The sequence below is a fragment of the Bos mutus genome, chromosome 6, assembly GCF_027580195.1.
Source record: "Bos mutus isolate GX-2022 chromosome 6, NWIPB_WYAK_1.1, whole genome shotgun sequence".
Lineage (NCBI taxonomy): Eukaryota > Metazoa > Chordata > Mammalia > Artiodactyla > Bovidae > Bos > Bos mutus.
This window is the reverse complement of record NC_091622.1, coordinates 69,833,690-69,854,938: the sequence shown is the minus strand read 5'-3', so window position 1 is coordinate 69,854,938 and position 21,249 is coordinate 69,833,690. Positions and strand designations below refer to the sequence as shown.

The 21,249-nt window shown below is 42.3% G+C and overlaps 1 non-coding gene across 1 annotated transcript; it reads left to right on the top strand.

Moving 5' to 3' along the window:
- Positions 1-971: 971 nt before the first annotated feature.
- LOC138988354 (U6 spliceosomal RNA) lies at positions 972-1,078 on the top strand. The gene has a single exon (XR_011464656.1). It is a non-coding gene; the product is annotated as a U6 spliceosomal RNA (small nuclear RNA).
- The last annotated feature ends 20,171 nt before the right edge of the window (positions 1,079-21,249 follow it).

The window sequence follows — 21,249 nt, the reverse complement described above, 5'->3', positions numbered from 1 at the left end:
CCAAAAATGGTAGTGACAGTGGTGGTCCAGTGAAGGACAACTTCCCAAAACAGAACGAGGAACCCATGAGAGTCGTCAGCACTAGAAGAGTGATGGTCAGATGAGGAAGCCAGAACAGAAAAGTGCAGGGTGTAAAGGATGTGCATCTAGGAGCCCGGCAGGCCCCAGAATGGGAAGGTCTCAGGCACACTTGGGAGATACTCTGAAGGAGGTTAATTTCAGGTGGTCACTCTGGTGGGGCTTAAGACATAATTTAGATCCTCTTTCTGGGAATGTGATCGTACAGTTAATAAAGAATCCCAATACAGAGGACCTCAACATAGTGGATAAAGTATTCAGAATATAATTTAAAATGCTTAGCTAAGTTATAGAAAATGCAAGAAATATTCATAGGATAAAAATAGTTTAATAAGTCATGAATCCAAAGCAGTAAGTGGACATTAAAACTAAATCTTGTCTTCAGGAAATCTGCCAATACATGCTTGTGAAGAATTGTTTGTTCTAATACAATATAAGCATGAGCTGGGGATAGGAGATAATACCTGGAGTTTGCACAAGCTGGGACAGCAAATTGAGACCCCTGCATAGAGCCAGTCCTATAAAAGGCAACACCCTAATAAAGGCAAACTAGAAAAATAAATTTAGTATCACAGCAAGAACCCAGTAGGAACTCTTAACCTCTGTCAGCTCTGACTCTGGATAAAGAAGGAAAATAAAGGCTTCCCTGAGAATGACTAACAACAAGGTGATTATCACATAGGTTTAGTGTCAAAATTCACCCTACCTGGGTGGCCTGAAAAACTCAGCCTGAGAACTGAGTTTAAATGATTAAAGGTTAACAAGGACACAAGGTGCCTGAAAAAGCAATCACAAATCTCTGGGGAAATGATTAATTCCAAAGGGAATTAATCAAAGTCTCAAAAAAAGTTTCAATGACCATGAGGCCCCAGTTTAAAAAAAAAAAAATCCCAGTGCTCACTTCGGCAGCACATATACTAAAACTGGAATGATACAGAGAAGATTAGCATGGCCCCTGCGCAAGGATGACACACAAATTGGTGATGCATTCCATATTTTTTAATTGCTGGGCAATAAAGTCTGCTCTCTTTAAAATTAAAAAAAAAATTACAGACACATGAGGAAATAAACCGTTATGAGCAGAAGCATGAGAAATAATAAATAATAATATCAGAACCAAATGAATTGGGAAAACTAGATATAATTAAATTAATGGGGCTTTTAAAAAGTATGATCAAGGAACCAGAAAATATTGCTTAAAAGATAGTAATATTTGATATTAAGGAATTACCATGGGCTTTTTCTTAATTTCAAATATTTAACTATTATAGATAAAATGATGTGATGTCTGGGATTTCCTTCACTATTATCTGGAGTGGGAAAGAAAGTAGCCAGAGACATAGAGGAAAAAAGATTAGCCATGAATTGTTCATTGTTGAAACTGGAGAGTGGATAAGTAAGGATTTACTGTGCTATTCTCTTTACTTTAGTAGATTTGAAGTTTTTCATGTTAAAAATATTTTTTTAGTGAGCAGGAAATATAAGTAAAAGCCAAATAAAACTTCTAATAACAGAAAAGTATACTAAATAAAATTTGAGACTCAGTAGACAATTTGAGACTCAGTATCAGAGAAGACAATGGCACCCCACTCTAGTACTCTTGCCTGGAAAATCCCATGGACAGAGGAGCCTGGTGGGCTGCAGTCCATGGGGTCGCTAAGAGTCCGACACGACTGAACGACTTCTCTTTCACTTTTCACTTTCATGCATTGGAGAAGGAAATGGCAACCCACTCGGGTCGCACAGAGTTGGACACGACTGAAGTGACTTAGAAGTAGCAGCAGACATAGTAGAGATCGTACTAGAAACAGCTGACAAGAGAATTAGTGAAACAGAGAATAGATCTGAAATACTTATCAAGAATGCAGTAGCGAGACTTGCCTGATGGTTCAGTGGCTAAGACTCTGAGCTCCCAATGCAGGGGGCCTGGATTTGATCCCTGGACAGGGAACTAGATCCCACATGCTGCAACTAAAAAGATCCCACATGCCACAACTAAGACCCAGCATGGCCAAAATAAATAAATATTTTTTAAAAAGAAGAAGACTGCAGTAGAGAGACTATATCATAGACTGACTGTAAGATGGTTTGACATACCTAGAAAGCAGACTCAGGAGGCTAAAAATACATCAAATAAGATATCAGAGGTAAATAATACAAAAAATAGGGAAGATGTAAAATTGAAGAGATAATCATCAAGAATTCTCTAGAACTAATCAAAGACACAAATACTCAGATTCAGGAAGCCCACATCACAAGCAAACAAACTCAAACCTGGATTCATGATGGTGGCAGATTATAATAATTAAAAAAGATTCTTTAAGAGAAAAGATGTATTATATGGAAAGGAGTAGTAGACTGAAAATTGAGTTCTCAACAACAACACTGAGACTCGGAAGTCAGAGAAATATTTTCAAAAAATGAAATGGGCTCTCTCTCTCATCTTACACAAAAGTAAATTCCAGTTGTATCAAGGACATAGATGTAAATCTAAAAATTTTTAAATTTTAAAAAGAAAATAAGTGAGATGATCTTAAGAGCTTTGAAGTAAGGAAGACTTTCTTAAATGAGACAAAAAGAAAAATGGAAAACAAAATTTTATTTGATTAAATTAATACAAGAAAAGTTATGACAAACCTAGACAGCATATTAAAAAGCAGAGACACTGCTTTGCCAAAAAAAGGTCCATCTAGTCAAAGCTATGGTTTTTCCAGGAATCATGTATGGATTTGAGAGTTGGACTATAAAGAAAGTTGAGCACTGAAGAATTGATGCTTTTGAACTGTAATGTTGGAGAAGACTCTTAAGAGTCCCTTGGAATGCGAGGAGATCCAATCAGTCCATCCTAAAGGAAATCAGTCCTGAACATTCATTGGAAGGACTGATGCTAAAGCTGAAACTCCAATACTTTGGCCACTTGATGTGAAGAAATGACTCATTGAAAAAGATCCTGATGCTTGGAAAGATTGAAGGCGGGAGGAGAAGGGGACAACAGAGGATGAGATGGTTTGATGGCATCACCAACTCGATGGACGTGAGTTTGAGTAAACTCCAGGAGTTGGTGATGGACAGGGAAGCCTGGCGTGCTGCAGTCCATGGGGTTGCAAAAAGTCAGACATGACTGAGCGACTGAAATGAACTGACCTGAACTGAACTGACATTAATATCAACAGCTCTATATTCTAAAGACTACAAAGAAAGCTTAAAGATAAGCTAAAACTAGGACAAAATACTTGCCATATAGATAACAAATGAGGGATTAGTATCCAGAATGTAAATATTTTAAAACACCTAAAATCTCATGAGAAAATCTCATGAGAAAATCTCAATAGAAAAGCAGATATGGTTCAAGAGGGAGGAAGAGGAAAGAAAAATAAAGATAAATAAAAAATAAAGAAAAAACAAACAAAAAAGCATATATGTTATAAAAAATATGTTTTACAGAAGAGAAAACATAAGCAGCAAATAAACATATACTAAAAATGCCCATATAGTTGAGTGAAAAAACAAACCAAGGAGGTATTCATTCAATCTAATTCCATTTATATAAATTTTAAAATATACATAATTAAAAAGTTATTCTTTAGAGATACATTTTGGCCTGGTAATAACTGCAAAGAAAACAAGAGAATAATAAATATAAAATTCAGGACAGTGGTAATCTCCACAGAGAGAATGAGGGATGTTATTAGGAAGGATTACAGAGGAGGATTCGAAGAATATGAAATATTCTCTCTTGAACTGTGTGATGTGTGCAGGGGGGTTTGTCTCATGGATATTTATATTATGCTTGAAACATACATGTTATATGTTATATTATGTGTTAGAACTCTATATACAGATATCTAAATCAATCTATCATGTTTACATATAGGATAAATACATGTGTGTTACACTCACACCTTGTTGTGCTGAATTGATCGCAAAATAGATCCCTTTGTCACGTTTCTACCCTTTTCAGCAGAGGAAATGAGTGGGAAACTATCCCTCTTTTCATAGACTATGTGAAAAGCTTTTTTTTTATGGTAGTATTTTTCAATTTTTATTGAAGTATAGTTGATTTACAAAAATCTTTTCTTAAAACAAGGAAATTCCATGTAGACAGTTCTCTGAACAGTACTGCTGATTTCTAAATCTCGTCTGATTGCTCACTTCCATGTAAATCATTTTTGTTAAACATGAAGTTATATAAAAATTGATGTGTTTTCCATGCTTCCCTTTTCCTGTAAAGGCTAAGGATCTTAAAATAACACAACGGAGCTCTAAGCTGAAACCTAAACATGGCAAAACATGTAAATCCTCAGGCTATATCTGACAGAGAGCTAATTATATAACTTGGGCTTTCCTTCCCCAGAAACAGGCTCTATCTACCTGCCTCATGCAACAGTGGTTGGGAAGGGAGGGTATATTCTGAATCGTGAAGAAAAATTTTACTAAACACAAGGTATTTCTAGAGCAATCTTTTTTCCATTATGCAGGGGCACAAATATATGTCACATATAGTATGTCATGTCAGCTTAAAAATAAACTTTTAAATTTGGAAATTTTAGGTTTATAGAAAAATTATGAGGATGGTACAGTTTTCATACACCCCATGAGATGGTTAGATGGCATGACTGACTCAGTGGACATGAATTTGAGCAAATTCCGGGAGATAGCGGAGGACCGAGGAGCCTGGCATGCTGTAGTCCATGGTGTCATGAAGATTTGGACATGACTTAGTGACTGAACAACCGCAATACACTCCATTCCCTCCAAAACACACATACTCATATAGTTTTCTCTACTATTTATGTCTTATACTTCTATGATGCATGGATCACATTGGTGGTGGTGGTATAGTCGCTAAGTCGTGTCTGACTCTTGTGACCTCATGGACTGTAGCCTGCCAGGCTCCTCTGTCCACGTGGATTCTCCAGGCAGGAATACTGGAGTGGGTTGCCATTTCCTTCTCCAGGGGATCTTCCAGAGCCAGGAATCGATCCCATGTCTCCTGCATTTCAAACAGATTCCTTACTGACTGAGCTACAAGGGAAGCCAATGGATCACATTAAGGAACTAATATTAATATCTTATTAACTAATGCACATTTTATCCAGATTTCCTCAGTTTCCTCCTAATGTTCTTTTCCTGTTCAAAGATCCCATCAGGGTTCCAGGTAACACTGTCATCGTGTCTCCACAGGCTCTTCTTGTTGTGACAGATTCTCAAACTTTCCTTCTTGAGGATTAATGATCAGATATTTTGTAGAATGTTCCTCATTTGGAATTTGTCTGATATTTTTCTCGTGATTTGACTAGGGTTATATTCTTTTGGAAGAAAAAACTGCAGGAGTGAAATGCCATTATCAAAAAGTTTCATTTTTATTAATCTCATTTTTCATTTTTTTAATGGTAGGTATGAGTATATAAGAAAGTATATGTACAGAAAAATAAATTGCCAAGCAATAAATCAAAATACTATCTCAGATACTGAAGTTACTGGATATTTGAATTTTTTTTTTACTTTTTGCTTGTCTGTATTTTCTAAATGTTCTGCAATAGACATGTGCTTTTAAAATAGAAAAAAAAATTAGTGTCTACTTTTAGAGTTGTCTATAACCTCAGATGGGCAGATGACACCACCCTTATGGCAGAAAGTGAAGAGGAACTAAAAAGCCTCTTGATGAAAGTGAAAGTGGAGAGTGAAAAAGTTGGCTTAAAGCTCAACATTCAGAAAACGAAGATCATGGCATCCGGTTCCATCACTTCATGGGAAATAGATGGGGAAACAGTGGAAACAGTGTCAGACTTTATTTTTCTGGGCTCCAAAATCACTGCAGATGGTAACTGCAGCCGTGAAATTAAAAGACGCTTACTCCTTGGAAGGAAAGTTATGACCAACCTAGATAGCATATTCAAAAGCAGAGACATTACTTTGCCAACAAAGGTTTGTCTAGTCAAGGCTATGGTTTTTCCTGTGGTCATGTATGGAGGTGAGAGTTGGACTGTGAAGAAGGCTGAGTGCCGAAGAATTGATGCTTTTGAACTGTGGTGTTGGAGAAGACTCTTGAGAGTCCCTTGGACTGCAAGGAGATCCAACCAGTCCATTCTGAAGGAGATCAGCCCTAGGATTTCTTTGGAGGGAATGATGCTGAAGCTGAAACTCCAGTACTTTGGCCACCTCATGCAAAGAGTTGACTCATTGGAAAAGACTCTGATGCTGGGAGGGATTGGGGGCAGGAGGAGAAGGGGACGACAGAGGATGAGATGGCTGGATGGCATCACCGACTCGATGGACGTGAGTCTGAGTGAACTCCGGGAGTTGGTAATGGACAGGGAGGCCTGGCGTGCTGTGATTCATGGGGTTGCAAAGAGTCGGACACGACTGAGTGACTGAACTGAACTGAACTGATACTTGTTTGACAGAGAAAGCGATGGCACCCCACTCTAGTACTCTTGCCTGGAAAATCCCATGGACGGAGGAGCCTGGTAGGCTGCAATCCATGGGGTCGCTAAGAGTCGGACACGACTGAGCGACTTCACTTTCACTTTTCACTTTCATGCATTGGAGAAGGAAATGGTAACCCACCCCAGTGTTCTTGCCTGGAGAATCCCAGAGATGGGGGAGTCTGCCATCTATGTGGGCTGCCGTCTATAGGGTCACACAGAGTTGGACACAACTGAAGCGACTTAGCAGCAGCAGCAGCATACTTGTTTGAAAAGGTACTTAGTGCTTCAAACGTAGCTCTTTCTTTCCAGGCCTGGTAGAAATAAGGAAATATATGTAGGTGCCACTTTCTGAGCAGTCAGAATAAGCCCCTACTCCATGTTCCAGTTGCTTCTCGATCAATACCCACAGCTGAAAAAGCCAAGGAGGAAGTCAGAAGGGAAAGGAGAAGGATTAGCCCGAAAGAATCACTCTTACTTCAAGCATGGTGGCTCCAAGAGAGAGCAGGTCTTTCTGCTATCTATTTCTCTGTCTGCCCGGTTCTATCATCTCTCTCTTCCTCCTCATTTCATTCATTTATTCATTCTTTTATTCTCTCAACTAGTATTTATCGAAGGCACTGAGAACTGACTAGGACATCAAAAGACGCCCCTATCCTCAAGACACTGGCTTCCTAGTGTGGTAAGGGCATCTGGCAACAAATACTCTGTTGTGAGGCAGTTAATGCCAAAAAGAAAAATTAAATGGTTAAAGAGAAATAAATGGGAAGGAGAAAAGGAACTTTGCTATTTTAAAGATGATTGGAAGACCTCTCTGATGAGATGACCTTGAACAGGGACTAGGGTTCCAGGCTGAGGAAGCGCCAAGGACAAAAGCCCCGAGATGGAATTTTAGGTCCCAGACCTGTGCTGGGGTTGGGGACCTACAGGTTATTCTGTTAGAAGGAAATCCACTGGCAAGTTCTTAGTTAAACAGTAACAGGACCTGAATGAGGCATTTAAAAGATCACTTTGGCTTCTGTTTGGAGATTTGACCGGGTGGGTTGAGGGGGGGAGATGGGGGTGGAGGGGTATGGCGAGGCAAAGAAATCTATTTGGAGATATCTGCATGAGTTATGGCAAAAGAAGACAATGAATTATACTAAAGTGGTAGAAGTGAAGGTGAAAAAAAGTAGGCATATTCCGTATATAATTTGATGGAAGAGACAAAGGGATATACTAATTATTTGGATATCAGATATGAGAGTATTTCGAGATTTTGTACATATGAAACTATTTTGTACTTCCCAAAATATCATCTCACCCAACTTTTCAGCCTTTGAATTGGTTGAAATTTGAGAAATTCTCATATATACACTCTGTCTTTCAGAAAATATTGGAAAGAAAAGAAGACTGTTTTCTATTTATTTTTCTTTTCAATTCTCTTCTCTCTCCCATTCTTCTTTCCCCAAAGAAGTCCATTCTAATATATGTATGTCTTTAAACATACTTATATCCTTGTTAAATTCATAATATCATTTTAGTTATATGCACACTTATAATTTACCAAAATATGTTAACAAACATCTCATTTTTTTACTCAACACTTTTTAGGATCTATCTATTCATGTTGCTGTTTGTACATCTAGTAATAAGCTTTTGCTTACTGTGTAAACAATATCTACAGCTCTACTGATTAATATCTAGGTTGCTTGCAAATTCCAGAAGATATAATATGACTTCTAGGAATATTCTTATGTGGATGATGCTGTGGACGTGTGCGTGGGTATCTCTGGGATAAAATAACTTCCATTTCCTATTCACATCCTTTATTGGTTTTGCTTTTAGGAGTTCCTCAGATTCTGGATACTGATTCCTGTTAATTTCAGACATTGCATTTATTTTCAGTCTGTCACCCACATGTTAATTTTGTCTGTAGTTTGCTTATTGGAACTGAAATCTTTCATTTAAATGTGGTCAAATGACCTGCTATCTTTTTAAAATCCTTAAAGTGTATAGAATTCAGAAGAATCTCAAAAGAAAACTTAGAACAAAGCAAAGGCTACCCACTCCAGTATTCCTGTCTGGGAAATTTGATGGACAGAGGAGCCTAGTGGGCTACAGTCCATGGGATTGCAAAGAGTCAGACACAACTGAATCAATTTAGCATGCATGTATACAGGAGTATGGCACTCAAAAAAAAAAAATATATATATATATGGTTAACACTGGCAAACTGCCCTTCTGTTGAATGGAGCATGATGTTTGAAAAACATCAGGGTTGTAAGTTTCATCTACTTATGGAGCCATGTTCTACTGCTGCTGCTAAGTCACTTCAGTCTTGTCTGACTCTGTGCGACCCCACAGACAGCAGCCTACCAGGCTCCTCTGTCCCTGGGATTCCCCAGGAAAGAATACTGGAGTGGATTGCCATTTCATTCTCCAATGCATGCATGCATGCCAAGTCTCTTCAGTCATGTCCGACTCTGTGTGACCCTATGGACAGCAGCCAACCAGGCTCCTCTGTCCACAGGATTCTCCAGGCAAGAATACGGAGTGGGTTGCCATTTACTTCTCCGGAGCCATGTTCTATCCCTGCCCAACTCCCTCTGACACACAGTAGGTGATTAATAAATCACAGAACACAACTACAATTATATCTCTATTCTGCTCATGGTCTATGAAGGAAGGAAAAAACAAGAAAGACCACATACAATCAGTATCACCAGAGTTAATGACTATTATTCAACAACGCTACTTTTAACTTTTTTTTCTCTATGAATACAATATGTGTTCTCTATGAATACAAGTAGGCATAGATTTTTGAAGTAGAATTTGATAAGATGCATATTGTTTTTAATCTGCTCCTTTTTTCTTCTTTCCTTTGTTTTTAAAAGGCCACTACATCATAGGTACTATTCTTTAACACTTATTTTTATTTTTGAATTTGTTTGCTGGATCTTAGTTTCGGTCCGTGGGATGTTCAATCCTCCTTGAGGCATCTTCATGCAAACTCTTAGTTGTGGCATGTGGTATCTAGTTCCCCGACCAGGGATCAAACCCAGGCCCCCTGCGTTGAGAGCGTGGCGTCTTAGCCACCGGACCGCCAGGGAAATCCCCATAGGCATTATTCTATGTCAACAAATGTACCTACCTCATCATTCTTACTGGCTAATGACTTCAGATATTCCACTGTTTGCATAAACCATAATTAAACCAATTTCCCATTTTTGAACTTTTAAGCTAGTTCTAGCATGTATGTATTACATATGCACTACATTTTCTAGGTGTGTTAAATTATTATATATTCAGTTATATCTATCACACAATTCTGTAAAGGCAATGGCACCCCACTCCAGTACTCTTGCCTGGAAAATCCCATGGATGGAGGAGCCTGGTGGGCTGCAGTCCATGGGGTCGCTAAGAGTCGGACACGACTGAGCGACTTCACTTTCACTTTTCACTTTCACGCTTTGGAGAAGGAAATGGCAACCCACTCCAGTGTTCTTGCCTGGAGAATCCCAGGGACGGGGGAACCTGGTGGGCTGCCGTCTATGGGGTCGCACAGAGTCGGACACGACTGAAGCAACTTAGCAGCAGCAGCAGCAGCAGCAGCAGCAGCAGTGCTCTTAGAGGAATATCTCTGGCCATATGCCTCTGAACCCTTGATGGAAATGTTCTCTCACATGCTATTTCTCCGCAGGAACTGCTCTCATTTCTACATCTTTTACTCTAAATCCCTGGAATCAAATCAGCAAAAATTAGAAGCATATCAAATTACCCACGCTAAATATTAAAGGGTTTGGGGATTTATTTACTTGCTTGCTTGTGTGTTTGCCTGTTTATTTATTCATTTATTCTGGCAAGGTTTGTCAAAAACAAAATTCATCACATTTTAAGCCTAGATTTTGCATTATGTTTTCAGAGTCAAACAAGAAGCTTTCTCAGGTGAGTTTTCAAAAAGCCACACTACTTTTGGATGTAGTGACACATTCTAGATAATTAAGTATAATGAACCATGCACTGTGAGAGAACTCCAAATCAAAAAAGAAACAAACCTGGCAAAGAGGAACAACTGTCTGCAGATTGCCGAAAATGGGATTTGATAAGTGAGGCCTGCCAATTTCCCTCTTTCTTGAATAGCAGAAAATCCCATGGCGGGGTGTTGATTTCTCTCTAGGCTAGGTGGGAAGAGATGGCGCCCCTAGTGATTAGGAAATATGCATTTCCACTTTGGGCCACCTGTGGTTAATTGTCTTTGTTATCTCAGGAATAGCTTTTCTGGCTCCTCCCCTAAAATGGATCATCCTCTCAAAGATACCTCAATATAAGTAATAGAATAATTGTAAAAAATGAACAAATGTACTCCTCTGCATTTGAGTGGTTGCCATGGCAATACCAGCAGTGCAAATTTCCTGTGAGCCTGCTATACAGGTCCGTGAAGGACCCGACTCTGCATCTCTTAACCAGAGGCTGCCTCTGCTGCTGAGCTTGGGAGGCCCTGTGTGCGTGCAGTTAGAGGACACTCAAACCTCTCGGAGGAGAGCTGCCCACCTTCTAAATGACAGATCTCTCAGCGTCTCTATGATCCCACTTCGACTGCTCGCTTGTCCGTTTCCTAATGGAGTCAGCAGAGACGTGATTCACACCAATCCCAAGTGTTCATTAGAAATATTGGTACTAATGAACTCAGATAATTTATCTGAAACATGCACTTAAAAATCACTCATCTTTCTGTTTTCAGGTTAATGAGCTCTTTTCCCCTCTAAGCGGCATAGGAGGCTCTCTATGCGGTTGTCATAATTATATATTTGGGGCTGGTCTCCTTCTATCTTTATGTTTTTGTGTCTTTCTCTTTTTCTCCTTTTCCCAATTCTTCTTATTCCAAAGGGTTTGCTTCCACGTCATTAGTTACTGTCCAGAATGTATTAAGGAAATCACTGCTATCAGGATCCATAACTGGGATACAGCATGAAAAAGCCAATAGAAGTCAGAGCTTGGAGGTGGGGAGAGCGAGAAGATGAGGGCCAGACACACTGCACGTTTGGGTCCTGTTTGACAACCATGGAGGGGGGACTGGGCATAGTAGGATCCCAGAGTCTCCCAGTCAAAATGGCCTTTGCTCTCTGGCCAGCTCAGAACCCTTCTTCCCCAACTCCATCCCATCCCTCAGGCTTTTAATGGTAAAACCCCTCACTTCTGGAAGAGCCTTCACTGGTCCTAGAAAAGCCCTGAGTCCTTGCACCATCCATTTGCCAGCACCAAGGAGAAACAGGAGGCTCATTCCTCATGCCTTTGAGGATCTTGAACTCCTTTGAATCTGATGACAGCTAAAGACTTTGTCCCCAGAAAAGTGGGCATGCACACACACACATACACAAGCACAATTTCACTAATATGTTGGTACAATTTCAGAGGATTGGTGAAACCCCATTGAAGCCCAGGGTAAGGAACACAGAGTCAAATATACTAGTCAGGAGGAAGGGGTACCATCCCAGATCCTGGCATCTGGTTTTCTGTCCCAACGTCATTTCCTCCAAGAGTGCTGATTAAATGCTTCTTTGATGCCTAATCTCTCACTAGATACTTTGAACTGGAAAACAAAAGAAGATACATATTTTTTTCTGGAGGATTCTGCAGATGAATGAGAGAGATGGGGGGAAGCAAATATCTGAACAAACGGAAAACACAGAGCGTAAAGGAGGGAAGGCAAGTCTCACACACACACACACACACACACACATGGACACATACTCAAATCCCTGTTCACATATACACGCTACAGGGAGGAAGAGACGTATGGCCTGGTATTAGTCACAGAAGGCTTCCTAGAAGAAGCAGTTCTTGGATTAAAAATCCAGATTACAGGCTGCACCAGGACAAAATAGGTAGGAAATTAGAAACTTTCAAAGTTGGACTCTCTGAGGCTGATAGTGTGATGGGTATACTCACTTCCATATTAAAGCTATTGTTAATTTTTCCCACATCGGGAAATGGCAAGGAGAAAGGATGAACAGTTTACAGGAAACAAGGAACTTTCTGTCCGCCTGAAAGTGGCGTGGCTCTGCATCTCCTCTCACCGTTTTTAAAATAATCGTGGAAAACCAACGTGCCAAGAAGCTATTTCCTTGACACCCAGGGCAGAATTACTGAAGGCTGAGAAAGGCTCTGTTATGGGGAGAGTTCGTGGAAGTATTTCTTAGGCAGAGGGAAAAATAACAAAAGGGTTTTTTCCAACTTAAAATATTTATATGAACAGGAATACTGCGCTCTATCAATCTAACGCTACCCGAGGCTGCAAATCCGTGCACCCTTCCTCGGCCAGGCCTCAGCTAGGAAAGGTCGAGTTTATGTAAAAACACATAACCAGTCCTTGGTTATCCATATGGAACAGTCCTGAGAACGAGGGTCTTGCATATATGAAGTATGTGCCATGGGCTTTCCAAAACATTGGGAAAGGATGTATACTTTAGATAGCATGTTCTGGGTTTTATCACTTTCTTAAAAAAAATTTAATACAACTGTCTGAGCTGACCAAATGATTTAGACAAATCTCATCAAGGCTTTAAAAAGAAATCACTGCATTTTTGAGTTTCACTCTAAGTTTGCATTTCTAAAGTTCAGAAAATGACATTTAAGAAAAATGAAGTTTTCACAGACACAGAAGCAAGAATACACCCAATTTAAAGTTCTCTGAGGCAACAACTTGCTCCCAAATTGGGTAGATTAGAGCACTCTTGATAGTTACAGAAATAACCTAAAATATCACATGGAAGTCAGGTGGGAAAGTGAACAATATTATTAGAACTTGAACATTTCTATTTTTTAATCTGATGTTTAAATTGGTGACATTATTGCTGAGTAAGGACCTTGTGAGTTATAAATCACTCGTAAGTATTGCCTGAATATATCTATTTGCTTTTACACTTAATTAAGGCTATTTGGAGTCATTTGCTGACTATTTGGAGAAAGGAAGTAGAAAATGATCAGAAAACCCTTCTGTGGGCCCCAAGGGCTAACGTCTATCCCTATAGCTCATAAACTCACAATGATCTGGGGTAGGCATTTCCCTTGAATCCTTCACCTCCTGGCTCTCTCACTTAGTTATGTCTACTGCCAGGTGTTGGGGATGTAAATATAGCAAGTGGCCGGGGATGCCCTACATACTGAGACACTGGGAAATGTGTCCCAACTTTGGACCATTCTGATACTTTGTTATCGGTGCATTGGGGGTAAGACATACCCAACATTCTCAGTTGCATCTATTAGTCAACTTAAGAAGAGGCTTTGCATGCATGCTCAGTCATGTCCAACTCTTTGCAACCCCAAGGACTGTAGCCCACCAGGCTCCTCTGTCCATGGGATTTTTTAGGCAAGAATACTGGAGTGGGTTGCCATTTTCTGCTCCAGGGAATCTTCCTGACCCAGGGATCAAACCCGTGTCTGTGGCATCTCCTGCATTAGCAGGCAGGTTCTTTACCACTGTATCACCTGGGTAGCCCATAAACTCACTGATGATGACCCAAATGCTCTATCAAGTAGCCCTCTGAGACTTTTTCCTACCCAAACCCTCTGTAGCAGCTGGCATGACTACTCCTTTCTTAAAGCTTCTTCTCAGAGTCTACAACACAACACCCTATGCTATCTCCTGCTTTTACATCTGGTCTTTATCCCTACTCCATCCCCCAGGCTCTTATTCCTATATCCCTCCCTTTGCAAGTGTGAGTCTTCACCCAAGTTTCCTTTCTTAACTATTTTCTCTTCTTGTTCTACAGACTTTCCCATTTCCAATGACCTTCACCATACCATGACTCCAATCATCTCTCTAGGCCAACATTTCCAAAATTTTTCTCCAGTCCAGCTTTCCCTCCTGAATATCAAGTCCAAATTTCCATTTTTCATCTGTGATATTTTCATTTGATTGTCCCATAGATCACTCAAAAATCAGCACATCTAGAATCAACTCGATGTCTTCACCTTCAAACTTGCTGTTCCCCCTGTATTTCCTTCCTTGGATAATATCACTACCATCCACTCACTCATTCAACAAACACTTACTGAGAACTTACCATGTGCCAGGTACCATTCTGAGTGCATGGGACACATCAGTGTATAAAAACAAGACCCCTGGGCTCACAGAGCAGACATTCACTAGAATGAATCCCACATAATGCAAGCCAGAAGTCTTGGAATCTGTCCCTGACTCTCTCTCTCCACTGCCAAGACCCTAAAATGGTTATTTTCATCTCTGCCTCCTGTCTTATGACAGACCCATAACTGCCTCCTCTCTTTTCCTACTTTAATTCATCCCCTACATTATCATCAATATGATCTCTCTCAATTGCCAAGTGGTTTCAGTGCCTTTTCATGGCTGACAGGATCAATCCTAAAATAGACCTTGTACAGAGACAGTCTCCTTCCTTCTTCCCACTGCTCATGCCCTTCTCACTGGGTACCCTGTGTACTCCTCCCCAAACACTCGAAGTCCTTCCCCACCTCTGTCTCTCCTATGGAGCAGGGAAATATCCCTGCCATCATTTTCTTTCTTAGTTTAGAGATCATGGCAGGGGATTTCCTTGGTGGTCCACTGATTAAGAATCCACCTTCCACTGCAGGTGTCATGGTTCAACCCCTGGTCAGGGAACTAAGATCCCACATGCTGTAGGACAACTAAGCCCAGGCACTCAACTAGCGAAGCCTGCATGCCACAACAGAGATCCAGCACAGCCAAAATAAAATTTAAAAAATAAATAAAAATAAATGGGACCTAATCAAACTTTAAAAAAAAAAACTTTTAAAAAGAAATAATCACAGCAATAGTCACTGTATATTAGGTGCTCATTTAATTCCTACCTTACAAACACTTTGCAAGGATGTTCACTTGTTCAATCATGCCCGACCCTTTGTGACCCCATGAACTGAGCCCACCAAGCAAGACTCCAATTATGGAATTTTCCAGGCAAGACACTTTACATATTCTTAAATCCATACAGCAGTCCGGTAAGGTAAGTGCCATGGTTATTAACTTTGTTTTACAGAAGAATAAACTGATACTCAGAGGTACTGAATAACTTGCCCACTTCCACAGCTAGGCTATTTCAAAGCCCCTGCTGTCTGCCCAAAGATGAACCCCTCTCAACCCAGTACTCTGCACAAGGGTCTCAGTGAATTCTGATTGACTTTTTGCTCTCTCATATCTGCATCTTTTTTTGGAAACTGCCAGTGACATCTTAGGAATGGATAAGGTGTAAATTCCAATTGAAATGAGTTTAATTAGCAGGGATATCTTGGCATGCTCTCTTCAAATCTCAGAGTTGCAATCCTTTCAAGATTTATGTGAAGTTTTCTTTTCTTCTCTGCTTCCCCTGTCTTCTTAACTTTAGAGCTTGCTTTGGAAGTTTGCAACAGGCAGAAGTCAGATGTGTAAATAAAAGGGTAGAGGTCTTCCTAAAGGGAGAAGATGGTGACCGTTATCTAATGCCCCAAGAAAAGACAGATCCCTGTTTCATGACCCACACTAATTTTCTTCCCTTGTCTTGGCTTCTTTCCTCAATCTAGTCTGGCTAGGATGATGATAAAATAATTATGGGCAGCAGTGACAAGGGAAAAGTATGAGTTCCCCCTGCCCTGGCTGTGGAAGTCCAGGCCCCACTGATAACTGAGAGAGACCCTCTGGGAAAGCAGCTGGGTTGGGAGAATTATGGGCAGCTCCAGGTCAGAGATTTCCTGTGGTAATCTCAAATCCAAATATTTTTTCCTGTTTTTACTCAGCGTGATTCGTCCTCTTATTCAGACCTGGTGGAGTCAGAGGGCAAACGTAACCCCCTCTCCCATTTCTCTGTCTGAGGGCTGATGGCAGCACGTGATAGACATGCCCCGAGGGGAGGACTGGCAAGTCCAAGCTGATGTGGGCCCACACAGCTGGACCCAGGATGAAGGGGCCACAGGCCAGTGACACAGTGGCTGGACACTGCAAGGACAGGGATGAAGGGACCGGGGGCTATTTCTCCTTCTTGGCTAAGTTAATCACCACAAACAAATGGAGCTAAAACAGGACTCTCCCTCACTGTTCCAGGTGACCTACGCTATGTGACGGGGCATCTCATCTAGAAAGATCTCCTCCTCCCCTCCACCCCACTCCACACCCCCCACCACTCCCCCAGCCCTGGCTCCTACAGGCTGGAGATAAGGCCGTAGCCAGCAGAGAGGCACGAGAACACAGGGAGCACTCCATGCCCACCTGCGGTCAGGTAGGAGGGGGGCACAGTCAGCCCTGGCCTTAGGACTGGGGATCAGAGGCTCAGCCAAGAGCCAGGGTGCATCGGTGTGAGCACTGACCCGTAGCACACTTGAGGCGTTCCAGAGACCAAAGTGTGCCTAAGTGACCTTACCAGCGGCTCTGAAGTACAGCCTCCTCTTCCTAAAAAGTCAGCCCCCAACATGGAAGGAATAAAACCCCATCTTCCCCCATAGCCTTCAGTCTCCCCAAGCTCAACTGTACCCTTGCCCAGCACATTCCCCCTGCTTGAAGAGGGCAGAGGGGGCTTTTTGGTTTGGGGAGAGCACTCAGCAAAGGTGCGGGGGTGGGAGCGTGGAGGAGGGACTCTGAGAGCAAGAGCTGGGTGCTACCGTGCCCTGCTCCCACCCATAATGTCCTCTCAGAGCAGGCGGTCCAGTCTTCCCTGATTACAGTCAGGCCCCAAGGAGGACATGTGGGTTCAGTCCAGGCTTGCTGGCCCCCAGACTCTACCACATAGACATCTCCTCTACTTTGTGAAAGAGACGAGCAAGGGGGTTTAGGTGAGGCAGGGGCAGCACTAAGTGACTCCCGAAAAGGAGTCACTAGGGGGGCTGGGAAACTCAACATGTCTGCACTAGGCTCTAGGATGCAGGCAGGCCCAACAACGCTCAAGAGGGAAGAGAAGCCCTTACCTGTGTAATTTACAAAGGATCTCATTTCATTCTTATTTCATTTCCCCCATTTCCTAGATTAGGGAATTGAGGCTTTTAGAAGTTCAGCTTTGATTGACAGGTCATTGTGACCTTCTTGACCTCAAAATCTTCCTCTGTTACTAAATAAATCTTCAGGATGTTCTGGCTTTCATATTCCACGAGGCTGGGACTTCCACAGGGACCACATCACACCATCATTTCCACTACACTTGTTTGCACAATTCTACAAATGTTATCCCGTGAGGCCATGCCATCTGCTTCTGCCCATGACAGATGGACCCCACGGCAGGTGTCCCTGAACCTCTTCTCAAGGTGGGCCTGTTGAGAGGTCAAGAAGGTAACCTCAATAAGCAAAGTTACTGACTCACTCTATGTCAACTCACCAACTTACAAGACCTCTCTTAAGCCTGGGGACTGAAATTCCAACTGGCCTTAATGAAGGGGACGAGTAGAGAAAGCCAGGTGACTGTGACAACAGGAGACATGGCTGGTAACTGATGTCTGATTTTGATGAAATATGCAGGCATGTGTGAATAAAATAAATATCAAAGCTGGCAATACTTAGATCCTCAAGACCTGTTTGGGACTGGGGTGGTGGGTGATGAGAGGGTTAACAGAACAGTGAAACCTTCATCTGTGCTTTTCCAATTGTCCTTCAGTCTCTAATGAGGTATATATAAGTACATGCAAGCATAAGTTACTCCTTGACTTTAGTAAATAACTAGCTGGCTGGGCCCCTTCGGCTGTCCTGACATTCTGGGAGCCTTGCTTCCTGTTAGGGTTGCCTTAGGCCCAGCAAGAATCAGACTCAACATTACATTTTTTTGCTTCAATCTTTTATGGACATGATGATGCTGATTTTTAATATAGATCTTTTTATGATGAGTCGGAGGGTGGCAGAATGACTTTTATGAGGACAAACCTGGTTACTATGTATGTAATTCATTGGGGCTTTTAAGATGTAGAAATTTGATTGCCTGCCTAGCTTGGGGACTCTTTTTTTATTGCACATCCAAGTTTGTTTATGAAATTCTCTCAGCACCAGATAACATTGCTGTCTGATAAGAACGGGGAGTGTTTATGTGACCTTGTGGTGATAGTGGTTGGGGTATGAGGGTCTCTTTTGTCAAAGAAAAGAAGTATAGGACATGCAATGACTCCACATAAAGACAGTGTCCTTTGGTGATGTGCAGAAAAGGCTTGCCGGCTCTATAAGCATGGGGGGCTGGGAAGATGGGTCCATTTTTCATCATTTAGGAGACCCAGAGACCTCAAGCTCACTGACACGACAGGGCAGGCCCACCTCCCCACTGCACTATGGAGAACCCCCACAGAGATGGAGCTGTAGAAGGGCAGGTATACTGTCCAAACAGGCAAACCCAAGAGAATCAGTCAGACAAATTGTCACAATGGAAGCTATAGGCAGAGTTTCCTGAACCCACCGGACAACTCACTGTGGGAATTCCCAGCCTCAAAGAAGGCGCACTCCTAATCTCTAATCCCAGGCTCTAATAAAGTATCAGCTACCACCACCCAGGTGCTCTGCTTGTTCCTTGGACACTGTTCAGTGCTTCGCATGTGGTCCTCACAATAGCCTTGAAGGAGGGGGAAACAGGCTTATGGAGGTGAAACAGCTTGCCTCAGATCACACAGGGCCTGTGCTTCTATCCATAAATGCATCATTCATGTGGTCTCATAACACCAAATAACCAGCTGGTCCTCTGTCGTCTTCAAACTCTGCGTCTGCAATCAAAGTCACCATCTTCCCTCCCAATATGGCACTTTCTTGTGACTTCCTTACTGTTCACAGTCACACCCATTTCCTGATCGTTATCTCGGTTCAGGCCCTTACGCAAATTTTGATTTGCATAATTGCCTCCTTATCAATTTCCCTGCCACCAGTGTCTCTGGCTTCCATCAAATGAAGCCACAGTTTGTTTGATCTTTTTAGCGTGCCATATAGCTTCCTCATGTTCCAACCCCACAGTCTTGACGGACTGTCAGTGTGATGTGAGAGAAGAGGCATCAAGTTCAATGCCACGCAGTCCTGGGTGTGACATCAGCACTGGCCCATATTCCCAGGTGATCTGAGCTTGTTACCTCATCTATATACCTGAGTGAATGAGTGAGTGAAGTCGCTCAGTCGTTTCTGACTCTTTGCGACCCTGTGGACTGTAGCCCACCAGGCTCCTCTGTCCATGGGATTCTCCAGGCAGGAATACTAGAGTGGGTTGCCATTTCCTTCTCCAGAGGATCTTCCCAACCCAGGGATCGAACCCAGGTCTCCCGCATTGCAGGCAGACGCTTTAACTTCTGAGCCACCAGGGAAGCCCCATCTATACACCTACTAACCTTCAAAAATTGGTATGAAGATAAGATGCTGTAATAGACATAAGGTGTCTAACACAGACCTTGACCTTAAACGGTTGGTGCTTCATAAATATTAGTTTGCATCCTTTCAAAGAACCCCCACTGCCTGGTGGATAATTCAACCCTGAAAACTATAGTATGTCTCCCGCCTCCCTTCCTTCCTTACGGTCCCTCATCTACACAAAACCCCTCTTCTGGCTAAACCCCCTGGACCTTTCACCTTCTTCCTGACTACTTTTCACATGCCACTGCCCATGCCCTTTTCTCCATCAACCAAAAACTTGCCCATCTCCAGGGTAACAGGGCTCTCTGATTGTGCCCCTGGGCTCTCTCACCAGAGGAGCTTTCTCTCTCTCCTCAGAGGCTACAAAATAGGTCTGAGCCCCTCATTCAGACACTAATCTCTACTGTATTTTGATTGTGCTATTTCCCCTGCATCTCTCTGTCATCTCTCTAACATAGCATAAGCACCTTGAAGGCAGGACCCAAGCTTCCACATCTTTCTCTGCTTCACCACGTTGTCCTCTCTCTCTTCTCCACCAATTTAGTGCCCAGGAACTGTGGTTAAAAAGATAAATCATGTGTGAGATGAAATGTGAGCATGTTCGGGTGTGTGTCACACCCTACCCAACCTCCCAACACCCACACTCCTCTGCCACACACAGTCTGCCTGCAGCTCCCTAGGTCCTAAGCTCTCTGGGAGGGCAGGACCATGTCTGCTGCTCACTGGGCCCGTCACACAGATAAACGCTTAAATAAATGATGCGGTTTATGATGACAGCCTTCACTAGAACTTTAAAAATGATGAGCTATTACTACCCTGGTTCTCATCTTCCAAAGAACATCTTTACAGTCCCTGCCAGGCCCCTGGTAATGAATTTCTTCAGTGTACCAAGCAGTGCTGTGAGAATCAATCATTCTGCTCATCCTCTAGGCTTGGTGGAATGCAGCTGGAAGCTCAGAAGTAGTATCTGTTTTATTCTGCCTTCTGCTGTCTCTAATCTCTCCTGCCAGACTATACGTCACCTGAGGAACAAGGTCACAGCTTATGTATGATCCTATCTTCAATCGAGGCTATCACCGTGCTTTGCACAGATTGATAGGTGGTGTCTTGTGGTTGTCATCCTAGTCAAATAGGGCCTTCCTGGAATTGCACTGGAATCCTCCCGCTTCTGGAACTGCTCTGTTGGCTCCTCTGTGTGTGGGTGGGACAGGTGACTGGTGTTCAGAGAATGGCAGGTACATTGATGAGGGCCACTTTCAGGCTAAGGGCATTCATTTGCTGATTTGAAACCATCCACAGCTCTCTTACCCTCTGACTATGAGTAACAACAGTATTTCAGATACCTGAGGACTGGCTATCCAGTCTTCAGGGTATCTGAGTGACTTCAGTGGGGAGAGCTCCCTTGCCTGCCCTCCACGGGCACATAGTATGAACAAG